Source organism: Mytilus trossulus, chromosome 14 (genome assembly GCF_036588685.1).
Source record: "Mytilus trossulus isolate FHL-02 chromosome 14, PNRI_Mtr1.1.1.hap1, whole genome shotgun sequence".
NCBI classification, from domain to species: domain Eukaryota; kingdom Metazoa; phylum Mollusca; class Bivalvia; order Mytilida; family Mytilidae; genus Mytilus; species Mytilus trossulus.
This window is the reverse complement of record NC_086386.1, coordinates 4,143,642-4,163,680: the sequence shown is the minus strand read 5'-3', so window position 1 is coordinate 4,163,680 and position 20,039 is coordinate 4,143,642.

Sequence of the window (20,039 nt, the reverse complement as noted above, 5' to 3'; positions counted from 1 at the left end):
GACAAAAAGGCATTTCGTAAAACCAATACAACAAAAAACGGAAAACGGAGGACTGAGAAGAAGGTTCAACTGATCTGTTAATATTTGATATTTCAACATTACTTCGGTCATTATCAGTTTCGACTTTAATTGTACAAATTTAAAGAAGATGAAGTATAAAAAAAAAAGATGTGGTATGATTGCCAATGAGACAACTGTCAACAAGAGACTAAATGACACAAACATTAACAACTATAGGTTACCGTACGGCTTTCAACAATGAACAAAGCCCATACCGCATAGTCAGCTATAAAAGGCCCCGATAAGACAATGTAAAAACAATTCAAACGAGAAAACTAACGGCCTTATTTATACATAAAAAAATGAACGAAAAACAAATACGCAACACATAAACAAACGACAACCACTGAGTTACAGTCTCCTGACTTGGGACAGGCACATACATGTACATAAATAATGTGGCGGGGTATGATTGCCAATGACAAAACTCTCCACAAGAGACCAAAAGACACATAAATTAACACTTATTGGTCACCGTATCGACTTCAACAACGTGCAAAGCTCATACCACATAGTCCGCCCCCGAAATGACAATGTAAAACAATTCAAACGAGAAAATTTACGGCCTAATTCATGTACAAAAAAAATTAATATGTAACACCTAAACACACGACAATCACTGATTTTCAGGATCCTGACTTGGGACAGACACAAACATACAGAAAATGTGACGGGATCAAACATATCCGCGGGATCACAACCCACTCCCTTTAACATTGGACAGTGGTGTAACAGACTGTTACAGTACACTATAAGAACGGAATATAACCAGATGCTTCGAAGGGCGCAGCTTTATACGACCGCAGAGGTTGAAACCTGCTCAGTTGGGTCAAGTATGGACACAACATTCAAGCTGAATCCAGCTCTAAATTTGGATTGTGATTAAATAGTTGACACAGCATAGGGTTCTGACACAGAATGAATGTGTTCTAATGAACTTAAAATTTTTGTTTTCTCTTTGAGCAATTCACTATGCTGTTGAATATTAATCCTCTCAAAAAAATGTTTGAAGAAATTTTCTTTTCATTTATGAAATTTCAAATGATAAATACATATCAAAGAACCCCATTTATTCAAATTTTGATGAAATCAAACAAATTTTGGACCCCGATTGGGACCAACTTGAAAACTGGGCCAATAATCAAAAATCTAAGTACATTTATAGATTCAGCATTTCAAAGAACCACAAGGATTCAATTTTTGTCAAAATCAAACTAAGTTTAATTTTGGACCCTTTGGACCTTAATGTAGACCAATTTGAAAACGGGACAAAAATTAAGAATCTACATACACGGTTAGATTCGGCATATCAAAGAACCCCAATTATTCAATTTTTGATGAAATCAAACAAAGTTAAATTTTGGACCCTGTGTGCCCCTTATTCATAAACTGTTAGGACCAAAACTCTCAAAATCAATACCAACCTTCCTTTTATAGTCATAAACCTTGTGTTTAAATTTCATAGATTTCTATTTACTTATACTAAAGTTATAGTGCGAAACCCAAGAAAAATGCTTATTTGGACCCTTTTTTTGGCCCCTAATTCCAAAACTGTTAAAACCAAAACTCCCAAAATCAATCCCAACCTTCCTTTTGTGGTTATAAACCTTGTGTTAAAATTTCATAGATTTCTATTAACTTTTACTAAAGTTACTGTGCGAAAAACAAGAAAATGCTTATTTGGGCCCTTTTTGGCCCCTAATTCCTAAAATATTGGGATCAAAACTCCCAAAATCAATCCCAACCTTCTTTTTGTGGTCATAAACCTTGTGTTGAAATTTCATAGATTTCTATTCACTTTTACTTAAGTTAGAGTGCGAAAACTAAAAGTATTCGGACGACGACGACGACGACGACGACGACGACGCCAACGTGATAGCAATATACGACGAAAAATTTTCAAATTTTGCGGTCGTATAAAAATCAGCTGAAAAAGGCTTAAATCATCAGATAGATAAAAATACAAATACTACAAATATAAGTGGACGTGGTCGGGTACTTGTACATTCCAATAACAAAGAGATTTTAAGTGCATATCTGATAGTACCAATGTGTTTCTTTATTTTTTTATGCATTGGAATTATTACTAAGGTTGTTCTATGCAAACATACATTGAAAAATAAAGAAGTGTTTGCATCTACTGCTACTGTGAGCACTGGTGTATAAAATCATTATGTAGAATAGTAACCGATATTAGAGTGAAGGAGATTGTGATTTAAAGAGGCAAGAAGAAGCTTGGTTTCAGCAGCTACAACAGTTCCTGAACGGCAAGTTCCTGTATGTGTTGTTTATGGAGCTTGACTTGACAATTTCATCAGGGCCTTAAATGCCGACCGGCATGCAGAGGATATAAGTATATTATATTGAACAATATCGACAATGCATTTTACTGTTGTACGTGACAGTGTATTTGTTCATCCAGCTATCGGTTGTTGAATGCTTGCTTTCCTGATGCAAAGTTACAACTCGGAAGGTAGTATTGTTTTCATTTTCATTTATCCTTAAAAAAAAATTTTTTTTTTAATTTGACTTTTTCCGGGGAAGCACACATGCATAAGAGAACTAAACAAAAACAAAAAAACTGACAAAATCAAACTTAAATTCTCAAGAAATTTGCGTATAGACTTCCGACTGTTTGAATTTACCCAGGAGTTTATTATTTTTGTTCAATATGTCTTGTCAATAATGGACATATGTAAAGCTTCCTGACAACAATTACGTCTACACAGAAGGCTGTGTTTAAACAACCCTCCAGAAATAATACCACAGTGACTGATCAATAATTTCACATTAAATATTTCGAGATGTCGTTCTATCTAATTTAGCTATGTATTATAACATAGTTTGTCATTTCAATAATATTTTCTTAAATTCTCGTTTAGATATAACAGAAACAATGAATTCTTTTTAGCTTAACTTACACATCAAAGGACTCTAATGTCGAGTACACGAAAACCAGTCCTGAAGAATATTTGTTTTATTTATAAAAAATATTAATACTTGTTTTTGTCCTCCTGGCTAGAGACTTCTGTAACCTCTCTCCTTGTTCTGTATATATTGTAAATAGTTATTATTGTTATCTCTGTACTGATGTTAAGTCTTAGCTTTATGAGAATAAAGATATATTATAGAATACGCAACCATTACCACACAAACGATCAATTAATTTAATGGAATTTTCCTTTTATTGAAGGATTATCTCTGTATATCTGCATTAACCTTACAATTATATGTAATATCTTATTTCTTAGAAGCATATTCTTTAAAAAAAATGTGATAGAAAACTATGTCACTTTCAGTCATTTTGCACTGGATTATTATTAACTGAATCAGATTGTTGACAGGTGCGTGTGTTCTAATTGGATTTATACTGCAGCTAGAACACTCTCTGCTGTCTGGATTTACCAAATATAGAAACAAATAAAGGTTTCGTACAAGTCTTTTTCGTGTCGCATCAATTTTCTTTATAATCTGTTGTTCGTTTAGTGGATAATAATTTCTATTTTATAATTATAATTGTAACAATTTTACAGTGCATTATATATTACCGGTAAAAGCCAGAATAATAACAACTTATTGTTGTATTCGACACGACAGTATTAGCCTAGTCAATCTAGCTCTAAAATCACTCAACCTCCAACTAATTGCAACACAAGCTTTTTTTAGTGAAAATTATAATATAGACTTGTACTAAAATACTAAAACTATACATTGATATGATTTGCGGAAAAGGTTATTTTGGGTGAAATATGTGTTTTTTAGAGATAAAATGCTGAAAACTGGAAAAGAAGAAAAAATATTATTCATTGTTGCATTTTTTTTACCTAAAGCTTGTGGAAGACAGGAAACCTAATCATAATAGACTATAAAGAAGTCCATTAGCTATTATTATTCATATTGAAGTAATTTTGAGGTGAAATGAGTGATTTTTAGTGAAAAAACGTTGAAAACTGGAAACGCAGAAAATCTCCGTTGTTAATGGTTAGTATATAGAAAAAACAACATACTACTTTATGTTTATTTTGTGAAGTCCTTAAGTTATAAGTATAAATATTTGGGTAATTTAGTTGAATATATGTTTTGAGTCAGAAAACCCATTAACTAGAAATGAAAAAAAAATTTGGTTATTGGTGGTTAAAGCTTTCGAATTGGGATATAAATAGAAAATAATTTCTTCTGTTTATCTTATGAAGTCCTATAGAAATTAGTATTAAAAAAATGTAATTCTTGTGTAAAATATGATGTGTAAAGAAAAATTGTGAAAATAGCAATAAAAAGCTCGTTTATTCATGGTTATTTATGGTCAAAACTTTTAACATAGGATCTTTATAGACAGACTTCATTATCTTATGATTATAGGCATATGTACTCCACTTGTTGTATGTACACTAAGTTTCAAGTTGATTGGACTTCAACTTCATCAAAAACTACCTTGACCAAAATCTCTAATAGAAGCAGGGCAGACGGACGAACGAATGAACGGACGCTCTGACTGAAAAAACATAGTAACCCTACGTGAGGGGCATAACTAATGAAAATTTAAAAATCTTGGTTACTTCCAGCTGGATTTTTTAAAACGCAAAGTTGAGAATGGAAACAGGAAAGGTGTCAAACAAGTCGCCTGTTATCGGTCTGCAACATAGCAAGTAAATCTGGCACACGAATGTGAGCTTCAGCTGACCCCCTCAATTATTGTTTACATTAGTTCAGCAAAATGGAAACCACTCTTGAAACTCCAATACATACACATGAACCAAAATTATCAACAACAAAAACCATAAATGCAAGACTAAGGCTAGGGGTTCCTGACTTGGGATAAGTGTAATAATGTGGCTGGGAGAAAAATATGTTATGTGAGAACTCAACCCTCCCATAGTTTCTCTAGACAATGTAGAATAAATAAACACACAGTAAAACTCAGTTTTAAAGAAGTGCATTTTGTGGAAGTTTGAAATTGTTATGGTATGCAACTGTTATGTATTTATAGTAATTAAATATGTAGCTATACTAAACCAACAATTAGATTGTGTTGAAAAATAACTTTGAATCAGTTTGGTTACTACCTTTGATTTTGTCATGTTAATTGCTGGAAGAGTTATTTTTCTAGTGTCATTGTATCCTCATTGATTGTAGCCCTTTTTTTGTGAATTTTTTCCATTAGCTATTTTTTCAACATTTGAATTGCATAAAGTCACAGTTAAACACATACCAATTTTACTTAGCAAGCTCTAACAATATCTAGATTTAATTTCAGATATATAAGCTTTGTAATTTTTTGGAACATACACTAGTTCCCTTATTTAGCATGAAACATAGAATTTGTTTAAGGCAATTTAAGAGAAGCTTTGTCAATATGATTATAATTTTACCACAAGAGCTTAAATTGAAATAGCAATTGTACCAAAGTTTTTAATTTTTAGATGTGGAAAATGAAATAAGCCAACTGTTGAATGAAATGATGGTATCGCTTCATGAAGTGTTAACAGTAACAGCGCATTGGTGTATCCAGGAAGGGAGGTTCCAGGGGTTGAAACCCCCCTTTTTTTGGCCAATCAATGAATTTAAATGGGGACATTTAGTTGGACCCCCCTTTTGTCCTGGGTTGGAAATCCCCCTTTTTTAAAATGTCTGGATCCGCTCCTGCATCGCCTTTTGTGTGTACCCTGTAAACCTGTATGTGGTGGTCTGAAACCCTTATCAAAGGATAAAGAAGAGAACTAACATGGATTGTCTGCTGTATGGTATATTATGGTCTCAGATTATGCATATAAAGAAAAGCATTAAATACCAAGTTCCTTCTTTAAGATATCTCATTGAATTAATTTAACAAAAGGAAATCAGCTTCAGCATAAGAACTGTACAAATGTGGGCGACTTATGGCCAAAGATAGTCCTGTCTAATCTGAATTTTTTGTTAGTTGTTTAAGGTTGCTTTCTTATTGCCTTAAAAACCTTAAATCTCTCTTCATTCATAATTATACTATTTTACTCATTTGAACGAAACTAAAAAAATGATTAAATAAAAAATAAATATAAAACTGTTAAGACAATGAATGGAAAAATAAATATGACAGACAGCAAACAATAACCACCATGTACTCAAGGGCCACTTACTTGTGATAATCATAATTATAGTGTGCAGGGTTAACCATGTTTGCGAGCATGCACTCAGCCCTCCCATAATAAGGAACAGTTGTAGAACAGCAAGCAACATAAGTGCAAATTGTAAAACTCAGTTGGAAAGGGCTCAACTAAAAAAAGTCAGCACAGAGTATATACTAAACCAATTAACAAAATGACACTGAGTTCAAAGGGCTAGTTCAAAGATAATTACAGTTGATGAATAAATACTCTTGACACCGACTAAAATATAAATCTGTACACATCCGATAAGAAACCAGTGAAAAGTGGGTACAGTGCTATTATTATATATTATATTGATGTTTTGGGAGGCTACTTTCCTGGTATGGAACTTGCACCCTTGTTGCTTTAGTGTTACAACCACAGCTCTATTTATACAGTGTATAAGTACTGAGATCGTCGCTAATTACATGAGTAGTTTATTATTTGCTTCAGGAGCCTGGAATTTTCATTCTAACATACAATCATCTAACACTCATCATTCTTTTTTTTCTTGAAAAGATTGTTAGAATCTAAATCTTCTAAAACATGTTTGTTCAAGAAAAAATGTTTTCTATTGAAACATGTAAAAGTTGTGGTAAAAAAATAAATTAAAAACTTTGAATTTCAAAAAATTAGTCTTGCCAAAAAAATCTATTTTAAATGGCCAAACACATGTGTTTCGAGAATACCTCCCCCAAGTGAAATTATCTTAAACACAGGGGTATATTTCTTTCAAAAACCTAGTAAGTTGTGACTATTTTGGTTAATCTAACTCAGAATAGTCTTCTGATATAGGTTACATACCATCACTGTTGTGGAGAGTTAGATCTTCGAATTGTAAAATAGCAGAACACAATCTCGGTCTATTTCTTTATTTAAATATACAAATTTTGAGACAGGAAAGGGATCCACTTGTAATATTATTCTTTTGAATTGAGATAATTATGCATTGTACTGTATTACTTATACTGTTTTAAAAAATATGAAACATTTTTTTGATAATTTTTTTTTTTTCAATTTTGGCAAATAAGGGGAAGTAACTCATATTACCTTACTTTTACTACAAAATATATTCGTGAATTAAACCACTTTCCGCAAAATATATTTTTGTATAGTTTTAATATGTTGTTCATAGATAGTAACAGACTTGTTTTTCAGAGAAAAACCGTGTGTTGCAATTAGTTGCAGGTTGTTCCCTAATTGACTAGGGCTTGGTAAATCCTGTAAGGTTCATACATGATACAAAAAGGTTGATATTTTTCCGACATTGACCTAATAACGTGCATGTACATATGGTTGTCGCTTGTTTACACTAGTAATTGTAGGAGCCCTTTATACATATTTATCTCGCTTTTCGATGTGATTCGAGGCTCCGTGTTGTAGACCATACGTTGACCTACAAACGTTTACTTCAACAAATTGTGACGCGGATGGAGAGTTGTATCATTGGCACTCATACAAAATCTTCTTAAATCTAATAGATACAGTATGTAGGTTTATAAAGTCAGAGTTGAATGTCCATAAAGCTAAAGTAATGCATTTAAAAATTACTAGTATAACACACTCAAGGAAATAAGAAGATCATAAGAAAGAACGCACGCAACGTACACATACTTGGAAGATCCGTAGCCTAAATTTGCCTGTTGCAAGACTAATTTAAACTTCTTTTCCAATGCAATATGCCAGTATTATAATACACGCACAAATTTTAAACATGCTAAATCAGTTGAAATGGCCACCACTAGCTGAGAGACGCTTAAAAATCAGACTTATTTTAGTTTATATGGAATACAGTTATCTTGTAGCCATTCCATCACATATTCTTGAGCAAACAGACAGCAGAACAAGACAAAACCATACTCAGACATACAGATACATCCAAACTTCCAAGAACACATACAAACGGTCATAATTCCAGTGAACAATCATCCAATGGAAATTACTACCACAAACTGTTATTGAAACTACCACTGTTGACAGCTTTAGAGATACAATATAGGTAACATGTAACACCAATTGTTCTCTCGAGCTTCAAATAAACAAATTCAAACTAAAACATGTACATAAAATGCATGTTTTTAATCACAATCTGTATATAAAAAAATTTGAATTGTTATAAAATATTTGTATGAATTTGTATAAATTATTGTCAATCACGCATGCGCAACAACACGAAAGAAGAAGAAGAAGAGTGTTAAAGTACTCTTCTCTATTTGAGGGTTCCACCGAGCGCACATTGCAAAGTAAACTTTTCTCTCTAAATAATAATTAAAACACTATTTTATAAAGAAACACACATATGACAGACAAGAACCAACGACAACATCTAAACTACATGCTTCGTACTTTGGACAGACACACAACGAATGGAGAGGGGACTTTTTTGAGCGCTGAAACCTCGCCGTACATTGACAAAGTCAATGTTGTTATTCTGGCAATAATGTCATTCTCTTTGTTTGGAAATAAATCATTTCTTGGCTTTTGACTTCTGACTTTCATAACAATATACAGTAAATTATTCAGGTTAATCGGGGTCAGTCTTTCGGTCAAACAAAAAGTTACAAATATTTTAAGCGTAGGCATTAAATGCAACTACTACGATTTAGTAAGAACTATTATCAAGTACAAGTCGTCATTATATGAATAATATTTTATACAAAGAGGGACAACTACAACACATTTTTATCTCTATGAACCCTATACATTTTACATCATCTTTTTACAATTAAAGTAATCATAATTATAATAAAATGTTTGGTAAAAGCAGAGATAAACAATATGCCTTACTGGGTCTACAACTATTTATATAAACTCTGGTTCATTAAAGCCTTTCTAGTATTAAAAGATCGTCTTGTACAGAAATATGCAAAGTTACAGTGGTTTGAACTGGCAGTTCATGACACAGCGCTGTTGGGTTTGTTTAAGCGTCGTAATTAAAACGATATGTATACATTGGTGGTCTTTTGGTGTTGTCTGCTCTTTGGCCGGGTTGCTGTCTCTTTGACCCATTCCCCATTTCCATACTCAATTTTATGTACAATATATGTCAAGGTAAAAATTCAATTAATCACGCAAACAGACAAAAAGTCCCAACCTGCCGACATGTTAAATAAGAGGACATTACATTTAAAGTCGAACATGAGCCTTAAATAATACAAACAACTGTCTATTTACTTACTCATTTGTATACGCATGATAAGTTTGGAGAGACAAAGCACACAGCTATGAACAATCGAAAGATGAATTTATTTAAATTAACAAAAACTAATATAACAACTGTGTTGTAGCCAAAATAATCTTCAGTCACAAGAAAATGTTGGTAAAACTTTGTTAATAGTACACATAAGATGTGGCATAAGTGTTTATGAGACAACTCGTAATCAAAGTTACAATGCATAAAAATACTAAGGTTGACAATTATAGGTCAAAGCCCTCAACACAGAACCTAATATTAAAATTAACTCATTATATACTTCCTTAAAGCAAATATTCAGAAACGTTGACCCCTTTTTTTTTAATCCCAATATTGACGGTAACATCTCTATCATAAACAAATTAATGTAGTAACATATAAAAATCCAGCTTTTGAATTATTGTCTACCTGTATTCAAATTCGCCGACAGCTCACCATATGCAATGTCACACAGCCCACCTCAATATGCGGCATTTGCTCGTGCTTGAAGACCCATTGGTGGCATTGGGCTGTTTTTGCTCTTTGCCCAAGTTGTTGTATCTTGAAACAAGAATGTGTCCTAAGTACACGGATGCCCCACTCGCACTATCATTTTCCATGTTGAATTGACCATGAAATTGGGTGGAAAATATAATTTGGCATTAAAATTAGAAATATCATATTATAAGCAACAAGTGTACTAAGTTTCAAGTTGATTGGACTTCAGCTTCATCAAAAGCTACCTTGACCAAAAACTTTTACCTGCAACTCTCACTTTCATCTTCTATGTTCAGTGGACCGTGAAATTGGGGTCAAATGTCTAATTTGGCTTTAAAATTAGAAAGATCATATCATAAGGAACAAGTGTACTAAGTTTCAAATTGATTGGACTTCAGCTTCATCAAAAACTACCTCGAGCAAAAACTTAAACCTGGAGCAGGACGAACGAATGGACGAACGAACAGACGAACGGACGAACAGAGGCACAGACCAGAAAACATCATGCCCCTCTTCTATCGTAGATGGGGCATACAAAATTCCCCGTTTCCATTCTCGATTATATTTGGATGGTAGCATACGATAAACCTCGGCATAAAAACCCGAAAGTTAATAAGCAGCAATAATTTTCGATCCACAATAACTAGAAATTGTTTCCTATACTTTAACATTCTAATGTAGTCGCACTATCTGGGCGTAAATAATAGTTGACTATGTATAGGGTTCTGGATAGTTTTATTAATCAATGAAGCATCAAAAGAAACCCTCGTATGAGGTACAAAGGTTATGCCTCTACGTGTATCTACATCATATGCAGAACTCTGTCAAATACCTATTTATTCAATCATGAGTAAATACACGCTAGCACACTAAGATGGTTCCCGACACGGGAGAATTTAATTCTTTCGAGACTGTCCTGACATATGCTTACATTTTACAACAGAAGAATGGATGGCATGTTGTAGTTTACCTGCAACAATTTTAAAATATAAACAACGCAATTCCCAATTCGAACTCCTTTGACGGCTAAAATTGTACCACTTTTACTATGAAGTTTTGATTTTTAATACTTGTATGGAAAGTTTATATGCACTTTTTTTTGTCATAGGTTAAAATATATGGCTGAGCGGCATATTTTTAACGCTTGAATATGCCCCGAACGTCCATGAGTTTAAACTTAAACTAAAAGTTTTTTTTCTTCCCCTACCTAGATTTCAATGCGACTAGAATGCATATACATATTTACTGGTAAAATTCCCAAAGTTATGTCTCAACGAGATGAAACATAGAGATCATATTTACCTAGGAACCAGTATGTAATCAGAATAAATTATCTAAGAATATATATCTCCCCCAAAAAAGGCGTGGTTTGAGAAACAGCGGTATTTACAAAGTGAAACATATAGGAAATTGAATAAACAGTCTATTCTTCACCAATTGTCATACAAAAGCAACAACAGTTTAGACCAGCTTTGTATTATTTAGATAACATTTGAAGACCTGATAAAGATTACACAGAAAATTTGCTATGTGGCACATAAAGAGATACATCAACATTTATAATTTACATAGTATTGTTTAAACTTCTAAGTAGCGACTCTACAAATTTGTCATCGTCCTTATTGAAGACGGCAACACAAACTCGTTCTTCCTATCAATTGGTATTTCATTTATATGCATGCTCGCCATGAATTGCATTTTATATCCTGACATTTATAATAAGTGAAGCTTATTCAAATATGTACTTGAACAAAACTATAGAAACGAAATGTTTAATAAAGTTATGTGCCTCAACAAATTAATCATTAACTGCTTTCAATTTATATTGTTCAATAAACCAGCGTGCAGTTTGTTGACTTTTATGTAAAAAATCTGTTTCATTATTATTTTAATTTGATTATATTTGACACTTTAGTTCTCTGTTCAATGATCCCATCAAGTTTTAATTATATTTCAATTTAAAAACTTCACTGCGGAATTATTATGACACGTACTGTGTTGTCAGGATCGAAACAATAATATGCATGTCTACCAGTATATGGTATATTGATATTATAAAAAAGAAGATGTGGTATAAATGTGGCGGGATCCCAACCCTCCTCCTAACCTGGGACAGTGGTATAACAGTACAACATAAGAACGAAATATAAAACATCAGTTCAAAAAGGCTTACATGTAACTCATCAGATGGACAAACATACAAGTGGACGTGGCCGGGTACTTATACATCCCGACACAAAAAGACACAATGAACAGATCTGAGAGTACTCGCAGTTATCTGACAGCTAGTTCAAAGCCACTAACAACTAATAAAGAAATCATGCATCTAAGACTTAACAATCAATCGAGACTATATTGAGCTTTTAAATAAAATCACGCCAAAAGGTTTTTTTTTCTTTACGAAGATGCGTGAATACAAAATTTATGTATCAAATCATTTATGAGGGTCTGTTTGTCGTTACAAGTATTTACTATGCTGAAAGAAAATCTATAACAAAAAAAAACTTTTGAGATTTGATATAGCTGCAATACATACATTCTTAACTAAAATTAATTTGACTCGTTTAATTTTCTTGAAATTTTGACAAAGAAGTTACTTTGAGTGACCCTTTGACAAAAATATAAAAATTCTAAAAAAAAATAACCAACTATTTTATCAGAAAAATACACTGGTTATAAGGCAGTTTGACAAACACTTATTTTGATTATTGAGAAGCTTAATATTTCCTTAACAACACAACGTAATTAAAACGTTTGGCTGATTTTAACTATGCAATTACGGGATCTCTTCCTATGTTAAGGTAGGTTACACGCCATTATTCCGACAGCCCGTTAGTCCGACAGCAAGGTATATACATGATTGTATACTAGGCAGTAAAAAAGGAAGACACCCCTGCTCAACATAATCGTGTATGTAATTTAGAAGACAAATGTTGGTACGTTTTTTATAGTTTTAGTTGCTAGGCTTAGCAAAACATGAATCCTATGGTGTGGTTTTGTTTGCACTATCTAAACCTATGTGTCTTTTTTTGAAAAGGACAATAACTACTTTTAACAAAATCCGACCAAGAAATTTGTACGTAACAGATCATTAATTCCGAATATAATTATGTAATACATATAGTTACTGCATTCTTATATCAACTACAAATAGTCTGAAACGATGAACTATTGGAACTAATTTATGTTTCCACTTTGCCGCCCAATATTGTGTGAAAAAACCCACATTTTATATAATTATATCATGCTTTGTTTACATTTTATCTAAGATGATCCCGATATGCATGCTATTAGTGATCCAGGAGATCATTGTTGTGGAATAGATTCGCAGTTCAGATTTCAATTAGCAGTTTACAATTATAATGACTGATTGTCAGAGAAGGTTTACATCCGGATAACATTAAATACCATCGCATCCTGTGAAGAAGATTGAAAGTAAAAAGGTTTATTATGAAATCCAGGGCAAAGTATTGATGAACTAATCCTTAACCAGACTTATACTTTGTTGTGGAATTCAATCTACTTTGGAGGCAGGTGTATAATGCAAAGGTAAATGTATCTTTTGATCTTGTTTTAAAACAAATCCATTTGATTAAAAAATATTACTATGATTTTTAGAACATTTAAAACAATTTCTTGTGAGTTTTAATTCTTCGCAGTGCTTTTATCTTAATATTGATGCAATACATAGCAAGTCAATACCAAATATCTTGTGGCATGTATCTTGTGGCATCTATCTTGTGGTGACTACATGTATCTCGTGGAATCTATCTTGTGGCAACTACATGTATCTTGTGGCATCTATCTTGTGGCGACTACATGTATCTTGTGGTGACTACATGTAATTTGTGGCATCTATCTTGTGGCAACTAAATGTATCTTGTGGTATCTATCTTATGGCAACTACATGTATCTTGTGGCATTTATCTTGTGGCAACTAAATGTATCTTGTGGTATCTATCTTGTGGCAACTATCGTGTGGCACCTACATGTATCTTGTGGCAACTATCTTGTGGCAACTACCTGTACCATGTGGCATTTATCTTGTGGCATCCTGACATTCTTAGTTTGACAACGAATTGGCAATGTGACATTGCATATGCTGTAAAGTTGAGCAGTTAGACTCAGGCTTTGCTGAGTTACATTGTACATTGACCTTTTATTGTGTTTTATGATGTGTATGGTGTTTATAGATATAAGAAGATGTGGTATTAGTGCCAATGAGACAACTCTCTATCCAAGTAAAAATCTATAAGAGTAAACAATTGTATGAGATTTTTTATTCTTAAAGTCACAACCATAATTATTGTGTGTTTTACAATGCAAGAATTAATCGTTGGTTAAGGGGATCGGATTTAATATATTTTAGAATTTGAGATGTGGTTGCTGGTTTTATTTCCCTCTTATAATTACCATTAGTAATTCGTACTCTAACTTCATAGTGACACGCACTAGTTAGCAACACAAATCATGTTGTCTATGCCCATCTACAATAGTAGAGGGGCATTATGTTTTCTGGTCTGTAGCTCCGTTCGTTCGTCCGTCTGTGCGTCCGTTCAGGTTAAAGATTTGGTCAAGGTAGTTTTTGATGAAGCTGAAGTCCAATCAACTTGAAACTTAGTACACTTGTTGCTTATGATATGATCTTTCTAATTTTTTAAGCCAACATTAGACTTTTGACCCCAATTTCACGGTCCACTGAACATAGAAAATGAAAATGGGAGTTTCAGGTTAAAGTTTATGGTCAAGGTAGTTATTGATGGAATTGAAGTCCAATCAACTTGAAACTTTATACATATGTTCCCTATAGTATAATCTTTCTAATTTTAATGCCAAATTAGATGATTACTCATTTTCACGGTCCATGGAACATGGAACATGGAAATGGATAGTGCGAGTGGGGCATCCGTGTACTTTGGACACATTCTTGTTCTTTTTTGTAATAAATACAAATAACTATTTTTAAACTAAATATTTACAAAGCTAGATGTGTCGGACCCCCTAAAGTAGAAAAATCTGAAATTTCAACAACACATGGAGAATTAAACTTGCATAGATATTAAGATAAAATTCAGCTCTGACGACAAATACTGCCTTATATAATAAGTATAGTTTGAGGCTAGCCCTCAAGACCAATACAAGTGGGATAGATATCAAAACCAATACTAGTTTGAAGAACAATTTCCTTGATCAATTAGTAGACTCAAATATAAATAAAATCAGCGCAAAAACTAAGGTCGATTAGACAAAAAGTCCATGTAACTGTGATTTTAAACAATAATTAAGTCTAAAACCTCTAACTTCTACAAAAGTTAAAGCTTCTGTCACATTTTATTGGATAGCTCGAACGGACGCCTAACGGATAACATATTTTTAATCCTTTCATGTCCGTTAGACGTCCGTTCTTATCCGTTAGACGTCCGTCCATATCCGTTGCATGTCCGTTAAGCGAACATTTTATCTGTCGACGTCCATTCTGTCCGATGGAAAATTTTGAGCATGTTCAAAACTTGGAACGGACGTCCAACGGATACAATGTCCGTTGAACGTTCGTTAGGCGTCCGTTTTGTACGGTACTCGTCCGTTTCGTTTCCGTTTTGTACGGTACTCGTCCGTTTTGTTTCCATTTTGTATCCGTTACGTGTACGTTATACATCCGTTGGAGGTCTGGAAGATAAATTCACCAACGGACTTCTACCGGGCGTTTAAGGAATGAAACGGATGTTGAACGGATGAGAAACAAACTTATAACGGACTTAAAACGGATAAAACGGATGATGAACGGATCTGAAACGGATAAATGCCAATTGAAAATTTCGCTTCAGAAATGGCAATTATTGGTATGTCAGATTTCTTGGAATTTTGGGCCCTCAATGCTCTTCAACTTTGTATTTGTTTGGCTTTTTTACTAATTTGATCTGAGCGTCACTGATGAGTCTAATGTAGACGAAATGCGCGTCTGGCGTTTAAATTATAATCCTGGTACTTTTGATAATTATTCTTAAGGTTCATGAATTCTTGTTATTCATAATCGATCTTAGAGTGTAGGCACGTCTTTATGATCAAGCAGTTCTTATTCAGGCCAGACACTGCCCTTTGGCTGAATTTTAAAGAACAAACTAAAACCAGTTACTCAAAAACATTTTGAATATTTATGCGATTTACATGTATTATTAGTGTCGCCTTTCATTTTTCCGTAGATCTTGTTCATCCGTTTTATCCGGTACGCTTCCGTAAGGTGTTTGTGTTATGCGTTACTCGTCCGTTGGATGTACGTTTGACATCCGTTCTGTCCGGTACGTGTCCGTTTCTCGTATGTTCCATATCCAGTGTGTGTCCGTTATGCATCCGTTACACGTCAGTTTTATTCGGTCAGTACATCAACGGACTCCCAAGGGATAACAATTTTGTCAACGGACAACTTTTATTTTCATCCGTTAGTCATCCGTTCGTGCTATCCGGTAAGGTGTGACTGAGGCTTAATAAAGCGGTACAAAATTTCAGCTTGATCTGTAATTTTGTCTGTGTGTAAACGTTACCGAATAGCTCTAACAGACGCTGAACGGATAAAAAAAGAGATTTCCTTTGACAAAATTTTTATCCGTTTTTGTACTGACCAAATAAAACTGACGCGTTAATAAATGGATTTATTTTTTGTTTATCTGATGAGTTAAGCCTTTTTCAACTGATTTTTATAGTTCGTTCTTATGTTGTACTGTTATACAACTGTCCCAGGTTAGGGGAAGGGTTGGGATCCCGCTAACATGTTTAACCCCGCCACATTATTTATGTATTTGCCTGTCCCAAGTCAGGAGCCTGTAATTCAGTGGTTGTCGTTTGTTTATGTATTACTTATATTATTTGTTATCCGTTCATTTTTTTACATAAAAAAGGCCGTTAGTTTTCTCGCTTGAATTGTTTTACATTGCCTTATAGGGGCCTTTTATAGCCGACTATATGCGGTATGGGCTTTGCTCATTGTTGAAGGCCGTACGGTGATCTATAATTGTTAATGTTTGTGTCATTTTGGTCTTGTGTTGATAGTTGTCTCATTGGCAATCATACCACATCTTCTTTTTATACTAACGGACATAAAGGATATGCAACGTACGAGAACGGTAACGTACCGGACAAAACGGACGTCAAACGCACAACCAACAGACGAGTACCGCATAAATTATACACCTAACGGAAGTGTTACGGATGAAACGGATGATATGTTTAAAATTAAACACAGCAATTATAATACATGTAATTCACATTCAAGTGAAAACCTCTCTTACGCGACAATCCATCATGAATAAAAAAAAACATTCGTCACAACTCGGCCGAATCTGTATCTCATCATACGTCCAAAATATCAGTAAATTTAGCAGAGCGGAACGAAACTTACGCTTGTTCTGTGAGTTACCATTGTTAACTCACAGACCTGAAATCAGCCCAATTTATGAAGGTGTTTATAACAAAATTGCGTGTAATGGTTTGTTGCGGAATGACAGAATGACAGAATGACGGAATGACAAAATGACAGATTGACAGAATGACGGAATGACGGAATGACAAAATGACGGAATGACAGAATGACATAATGACAAAAGGACGGAATGGCAGAATGACGGAATTACGAAATGATGGAACTACGAAATGACGGAACTACGAAATGACGGAATGACGGAATGACAGAATGACGAAATGACGGAATTACGAAATGACGGAATGACAGAATGACGGAATTACAGTTTGACGGAATGACAGAATGACAAAACGAAAGATTGACAGAATGACGGAATGACGGACAAGGGTAAAACTGTATGGCCTCGACAACTAAACTCGACAACCTTGTTGCGGGGCCATAAAAAGCTACAAGGTTCGTAGCAAATGTAATCAATTAACTCACTAAGTTATCAAAATCATAGTACTCTATCATCGCACTTTTCAACTGTGTAAGCATGAAACGTTAGAGCAACTGACCGAGTCCCTATATTTTTTTCTAAACAATTAGATTAATGGCTGATAACCAGATAATCATGAATTTTAAATATCCTTATGAAAGTAATCAACGATATCACATCTCCTAATTTACTTTGATAAATATTTATATCTTTTCACCACATGAACCCAATTATGATGCTGAATACAATGTCATTCACCAAACAGTTTTAAAAAAATAAACTAAACTAAAAACCAACAACCGTAAAATGTAATGAATATCGACTCTAAAACTCAAATCTATTTAAAATATAATTAGCTTTACGATGAAAGAATTCATAATAAAATGTTAAGATGTCCTCATTTGCTTTTCTTTTACCTCCAATTATGCCAAACTCTGGAAGTTATGTTAGAACGTGATTGGTATCTCTCTTTGAAAGTCCTACCCAGTGTCTAATCGTTTGAGAACGTCATCAGAATTAACAGTCCAGATCTACAAGTGATTAGCACTGATCTGTAACAAATTATCAACATATAATATGTAAATTCCGTGAAATTGTAAGCTATTAAAACAATGACAATAATTAGATATTGTTAATCAATATTCCATTTAACTGATGTTTATAAAACGCGAAGTTTGGAATCTTTGTCGACATAGAAGTTTTAGTATATGTATAATATATCGTTTAAAAGGACGATAATTTAAAAATAGGAGTTGTTTAACAATTGTAAAGGTAAGTTAAATTCATTACAAAAATCTTTAAAAGTAGTACCTTTATGTACAAATATGCACATACATGTACGACTGCATGTTAACATCAAAAACGTGTATATAGAAGATGTGGTATGAGTGTCAATCCAAGTCAAAATGTGTTAAAGTAAACCATTATTGGTCACAGAACGGTCTCCAACACTGAGTCTTCAAGTTGGCTCAAACCGAGCAGCAAGCTACATGTATTAAGCGTCCAAGAAGTACAGGTTTAAAACCATCCAAACAAATAAATCAATATCTAATCTATATTAAAAAAACGAGAAACATTTATGAACCAAGTATATAATAAGTTTGATGTGCCATATAAACACTTTGATAATTTCGAAACTATTTAAATGTCTTTTAAATATAATGAGAAAACTACACCCAATGTCCACCTGTTCATTATTGTGTTTCCTTTAATTGTATTGTATGGGCATATTGATGTACTGTAACATAGAAATACAAATATCTAATTACAGAAAGTTTAGTATGAGGAATATAGAATCAGACTTTTATTAGAAAACTGGTACCAGCCTTTAAAAAAACAATATTTGAATGAAATGTTATAATTAGCAAACTCAAGTTCAGTAGAGAACACTGGTACTTTACTTTTGGAAATAGTTGTGTATAGTATAACGAATATCTGCTAAAGTATGAAATTAATGAGATCTTTGTATAGCCCCTTATATGCACGTTCGTAAATTTTAAAATTTCTTTTCTTAATCTGTTGGTTTATTTTTAATAAGCGGGATGGAGGACAAAATTATGGACTATAATGATCCTGAATTTCAACAGACACAATTCCTCAATGGTCATCCAAAATAGTGTACCGGTCTTTTGTTCGATTTTGGAACCAAAGACGCCAATGTCTATCAAATATACCACATTGTTATGATATTTTATTTACAAATGATACAACGTTCCACTAAAGTCTACATGATACAGTACAGTGGCAGATCCAACTATTTTCATTTAGGGGAAAAGAGAGGCTGGCTGATAAAGAGGGGCTCTCCATTCATGCTTCAGTAATTCACGAATTGATCAACCATTTTTTCCCTAAAAATGGGTCGAGGTCTCCGTCTAAATACGAAAAATACACATTGTATATAGCGTTTTTTTCTGTAAGATATTTATGAACTGCCTTTGGACTTTAAACATGCAATATTTCGTACATGGGATGTCAATGAAACGAGAATTGAGGTGGGTAATGTGCAAAAGAATAAAACAGCAAAACAGCTGGCCCCTTGCAAAATGCTTATTAGTTCAGCAAAAATGGTTGTCACACTAAGCTACGACATACACAAATGTACAAAGCAAAAATAAATACAAGACTAATTATAACATTCGCCAGAGATTGCTGACTTGCGATAGGCGCAACAAATTATTATGCATACTCTCAAATTTAACCAGACAATAACAAAATGTATATATTCGATTTAATCAAAGTTCGTTTTTAATTGTATAAGCCATGTTTGTTGGATGTCGTGCCTGGTAATAACCTAGA